Genomic DNA, 6,223 nt, shown 5'->3' with positions numbered 1-6,223 from the left:
AAAATTAATGATGATCGGTTAATTAGTTTACGAGTGAATCCAATACATACAAATATATAAACATATAAACACCCCTAAAATTCATAATGATCGGTTAATTAGTTTAGGAGTGAATTCAGTAATGGAAATATATAATCATATACACATAATTAAAATTCATAATGATCAGTTAATTAGTTTAAGACTGAATCGAATACATAGAAATAGAAATAATAAACACAAATAAAATTCATAATGATTGGTTAATTAGTTTAGGAGCGAATTCAATACTAAATACCATTACTTGATCTATTTATGTGATTTTTGAAATGTAACAAATAAGCTGATTTATAATATATCCTATATATTTGGAATATGGCATTTTCGTTACATACAGCAAAAATGATCTTCTGTATTTTTAGTTGCGTGCAAGCGAGTCTATAAATCACTCCGTCGCTCGGTCGATTGGTTGGTCGGTCTGTCGGTCGGTCTGTCCGTAACACTTTTGTGCTCGCCTTTTTGGTTAAGATCAAAGGTTTGTTGTTAATAGATGCTGTTCTTAGCGTTTTAAGTTTTTCTTGGCCTTTTGGCCAAGATGAAAGTGTAGTATTTACCGGCAGATACTGCAAGCAAGGACCATGTGTGGGAGCAGTCCCACATATAAGACATTGGTCAATGTAGGGGCAACCCTTCATACCAATTGTCACTACCCAGTTCCCCTACTCCCCCGGGGATCTGGTCCCCATTTCCCCTTCACTCTTCACATTAAAAATTGGCCTTGTGCCTAATTTGCTTGATGGAGGAGCAAATAAATACCCTCACATTAAAAATCGGCCTTGTGCCTAATTTGCTCGGTGGGGTAGCAAATAAATACCAACCCCACATATAAGACCTTGGTAAATGTAGGGGAAACCCTTCATACCAATTGTCACTATCCAGATTCCCTACTCCCCGGGGAGCTGTTCCCCATTTCCCCTTCACTCCTCACATTAAAAATCGGCCTTGTGCCTAATTTGCTCGGTGGGGTGCAAATAAATAACCTTTTCTTGGCCTTTTGGCCTAGATCAAAGTGTAGTATCTATTCTTACTACATGCTGTACTTATGTTTTTAACTTTGTGATATAAAGTGGGTGATCACTTTTCTGTGTTAATTTAATGTAAAATTATCACCCACTTTACAACCAGTCAGTCTCAAAGCCATTCAACGCATTCTCCAGACCATTAAAGGAGGTTTTGAAGGATCCCAGCTATTTTTTAAGCATTCAAGTGATTCTTAAGGTCATTTAATTCATCCTTAAGTTCATTAAAGTCATTAAAGAGACGACTGCTTTAAAACAGTTGTAAATTTATTAAATAAATAAATGTCTGTGTTACAGAACGTGTGCATGCGCAGAATGACTCCATGTCACTACTCCCCGCAAGTTGTCATTTCTTACAAGTTTGAACACCTTTTTGAATCCCTTAGTAATTGTTTTAACCGAGTAAATACCTCTAATAAAATTCTGCATCGAAAATGCAATTTTTTAAAGCTACTGCACACCGTTTAGCGACCATCAGTCTCAGAGGAGATACAATTTGAAAAATGGAGACAGACACACACACACGCATAGTGAAATTAATATATTAGATTAATACCTGATGCTCCATAACAATATTCATCATAATAAACTGGAGATTACTATGTGGTTAACAAAACAGGTTGACAACCTAGATACGCCAAGTTTTAAGCCAGCATTTTTCTATAGACACGCTTTCACTTTGGATGTTGGCGACAGAAACGTGGGTCATTCTGTGAATTTCTAACGAGAAAGATATCTGGGAAACGAGTACAAACATTAAAGCCGTCTGATTCATAGAGAAATATAATAGATGGATGAATGAAACACACATTTTGAAATGCCATGAACCATAAAAAAACACGAAATATCATTTTTGATTGATTTTTATTGAACTGTTACATAAAGGTTCATGACAGTTTTTTTGTTTGTTTTTCTGTGTGTCCACGTAAAACTTTTAAGAGAACAGTCACAATTGCTGAAGTGTGCAATTTTCTTTCATAACATGTATCGGCCATTTATTGATTTCCAACACAATTTCAGGTTGAATGGCGTTAGTGGAACGTCGTAAGGCGACTTTATGATGAGGCGCATTCTGTTGGAACGTAGTAATATTTTTCGAATATTTTGAATAGTTTCCCTTTCGGTTCATTAATCGTCTTTAGAATACGGCAATAGTCTTTAACGGTTGCATACGTCGCCGGTTTTATCTTCCCATTTTATTTAACGCACGCGATAGCATCTCTTCAGGATCGGTACACAGCATGAAATTATCAAATATCTTTTATCATTTACTTTTCCTAGTTTGCAAACAACGGACATGGTTTGGGTTGATCTGCCTAGAGACACCTCATTCGCCAGCGTTTGGACTAATTCGAGGAGTGACCTCTGCTTTTGTCTATATTTGTTGATTGTCAAGATCAACACCTCCAGAAAGGTGCTCTCTTCGTTTCTTCGAAAAGTGGCCCTTTATTTTTCTTAGCTTATTTTCTAGGAAAACGTCATTATAAAGGTTACGAGAGTCGTTACAAAAGTGAGGCCTACTATTTTTTCTAACTAAAAAAAAATGTCGAAGAGATACAACTACATTAAACATGCGACCTTTTGTGCCTCAGAATTCATTTTCCCACATAGTCACTACCATTCTCAATGCAATTTTGCCAGTGCACCAGCGGAGTGTGCTTTCTTACATACATTTCTGTCGCTACTCTGAAGTCGACGAACACATGCCTTAATTGTATTGACATCAGCTGCATCGACTTCGTAAGCATATCTGCAACAGAGAGGTGGAACTTTCTACTTACTGACTGCATGAGTTCAGCTATTATAACAATGCTATTCACAAACACCTTTGATCCATTGGGGTGGAATAAAATAATAAGTTTGCATCGGGATCAATCATTTTCCGGAACTCTCTACCTCTGCGTGTAGCAAGAAAAGATTCCGGATTACAGATCAATTGGCTGAAAGCGGCAATGCCGCTCCGTGGCTATTCATTAGACTGATCTGGGCCAAACCTTCCCCAACATATATGTGTGTATCAATTACCTAATATAGAGGTACTTTTAAGATACGGTCAATACTTAATTGAATTTAAACAAAAATATACTGAGAAATTCTTGGATTGTTAGAAGGATTGCACAAACGGTTTATGAGAAATGTATACGTTAAGGATGCAAATCGGCTTGAGACCGAGACAGATAATGGTAAAGGATCTATCAGGGGTGTGAGTTTCGTTATGGAAGCGATGATATAATTTGAATAAAATAAAATGCGCATCAGGTGCGCTTGAAACCCAAATTACAACGCAATATTACGAAAATAAACAAATATTTTATTTGTTTGATATTTATAATTTAAATATATTTCGAAGTCAAACTCTATCCTCAGTATTTTGTACATCTGTTTCTCCCTTTTGTCTTCTTTTCGACTTTTTTTTGTAATGTTGTAAAGTTGGAGAAAGAAAGGTCAGTTGTTAGAGATCCGCATGTTATCTCTCAGCGATTGTATTTTGAAATGCGGGAACGGAACATTGCTTACGCGAAATTAACGCCAGGATTGTTACATAGCAAAGAAAGTGAAAAAAAAAAAAAGAAAAATAGATGTATGGAATACTGAGGATGGAGTTTTATTCCGAAATATATTCAACTTATAAATTTCAATCAAGTAAAATATTTATTTATTTTCGTAATATTGCGTTGTGATTTGGCTTTCAAACGCACTTGATGCGTATTTTATTTTATTGGTACAAGATCTGGTTTTTATTATACTGCTAAAATGCAGCTTTAGTTTTAACCCATTGTATTTCTTAGCATCTAACATAACTGTGCATATATGTTCATTCTAAATGTGATTCTAAATGTATATACTCATATATTGATGGAGTTATCTGTATATAATGGTTGATTGTAACATTCCCGAATGTATAAGGTTATAAGTAATATAAATTAGAACAAATACATCGAAGATACTGCTAAGTCTGCTGTAATGAAAATGGTTACCCTCTATCTTGATAGCAAACGGACGATATCTGCCAGTATTCCATATTCCTACAAAACTAGCCTTCGTCTATGCATATAGTAATGTTTGCACATCGATACTAGTGCACGAACCACAAGTTTTCCGCTTTTCCACAGAGTACACAAAAGAGATTCTTACTTGATTGATTTCGCACTGTCTTTCAAGCAAAAACCGCTATCATGTAGCCCCATTTTTTTTATTGTTATGGTTATTTTACAAGTACTTCAATTTATATTGTCCGATCTTTAACAAACCTTTAAATATTCATTACTATAGGAGTTTCACTAAAATAGTTTATTTTCTTCGGACTGCTTTAAATTGGAATTGCCTCCCTCTATTTTCCCGACTATAGCAGTACCCAGAAACTTAAACATAATGCACGAAAACAACTCACTTCGCAATTTAAATTTAGTATGAGCCTGTAAATCGTAGAGGCAATCACAGTAGCTCTCTTATGTCTCATTGGCAATATGTTTTGTTTGGGGTAAATAAAATTAAATAGGATGGGATTTAAAGTAGGCATAATCACCATTTATAGTGTACAAGAGCGTTTATTTAGCCAAACAGACACTCCTAAACTAATGGCTTATATTGGATAGCAATTAGATAATAATTAAACACAGAACTGTGGAAATACAATTCGTGCAAAGCTCTTCAATTTGATTCTATTTATTTATCTATTTATGTAATTACGAACTAATTATTTAAATGGACATACGCTGTATAGAATATATATTTATTTATACGTGATCGGATTGAATTCTTACCGCTCCTTTTCTGAGCACTGTTAATTTTATTGCTGTAAAACTACACACTGATAAATCTTGCCTTTTTATTTACGCGCGAATGTAAACCACCCTTTTGCTTTAAAGTCACGACTAAAAACTTAAAGACAAACGCTTTCGAATTCCTCGTACGATTTCACTCGAGAAATGTCGTACTCTATCTTAATATATGGCTTTGCTCATCCGATAAACAGAGTAACGACATGTGTCATTCTAGGTATGATAGCTCATTTGTCTTTTAACTGTTTCTAGGTCTGTCATGGTTTAATTTTAAATAACATTGTCTCTGTTTATCATATTTAATTGGAAATAGCATTGTGTTGGTCTGCCACATTTAATCTCGAAATAGTATATTCTAAGTCTTTCATGCTTAACATGGTGTCTTCATGATATGGTTAAATTGGAAAAACATATTTTTGTTCTCTCACGCTTAATGGTGGCATAATATTATCTTGGTATATCATAATAAAGCTTGAAATAATGATATCTTGGTCTGTCATGCTTAAATATTAAATAGCATTGTATTTGTATTTAGGCTGTAATCTGAAACAGCATTGACTTGACGTTTCTGAATTTTTGAGATTCATCGGACAACTGTTCTCATCTTGAGTGTAATTTTCACGTTTCGGTCGATAAAACCTCCGACCTTCTTCATGTGTATCTTATCGAACACAGTATGGGCGACCGAAAAATGCAATTTCAAATTATTTAGTACCTCTTCTCAGTCATTGTTGACGGAACAAAAACAGATACCTCGTGTGAAACAAATAAAGACTTCCGCTCGAAATTCCGTCCAAATTCCCGAGTTTGACAGAAGCATAGTCTTCGTTTGCCACGATTAAATCTTAGATAACATTGCCCCTTTCACACTTGTTTAATGCATATTTTAAAATAACATTGACTTAGTCTGTCACTCTTAAGTTTGAAATAACATTATATTTGCGTATAACGCTTTAGTTTGAAATAGTATTTCCTTGGTCTGTCACGATCAAATTTGAAATTATATTATATATGTCTATCACTTGGTTTAAAAACTATTTTCTTTGGCTCTTCCATGTAAGTTCTTAATAGCATTGGGTTGATCTGTCAAGTTAAGTGCTAAATAGTATTTTCATCGTTAGACACACAGATTTAATCGACGCATTCAGTTGTGTGCAAGCATTGTGAAAATCAGGAAACAAACCACTAGATTACTATAAATAATAACAAACGTTAGGCGAAACGGTCACATCTGCGTTACATTATTCACGAACCGACTTGGGTATTAGAGCTAACAAATAATATAACTACTCTATTGAAAAACTAGCAGATGTACTTGGCGTTGCCTGGTATTAAACGGAATGTTTAATATATGTAAGAAAACGGAAAGAAACCGAGTTTTAT

At 34.7% G+C, this 6,223-nt stretch overlaps 1 pseudogene; it reads left to right on the top strand.

Moving 5' to 3' along the window:
- The first annotated feature begins 1,017 nt into the window (after nt 1-1,017).
- LOC145284234 (U2 spliceosomal RNA) lies at nt 1,018-1,122 on the top strand (annotated as a pseudogene).
- Nucleotides 1,123-6,223: the final 5,101 nt, after the last annotated feature.

This window comes from Euprymna scolopes, chromosome 8 (genome assembly GCF_053919585.1).
Source record: "Euprymna scolopes isolate OS-2025 chromosome 8, ASM5391958v1, whole genome shotgun sequence".
NCBI classification, from domain to species: domain Eukaryota; kingdom Metazoa; phylum Mollusca; class Cephalopoda; order Sepiida; family Sepiolidae; genus Euprymna; species Euprymna scolopes.
Note: the sequence above shows the minus strand (reverse complement) of the source record. Positions and strands in the feature narration are given on the sequence as shown.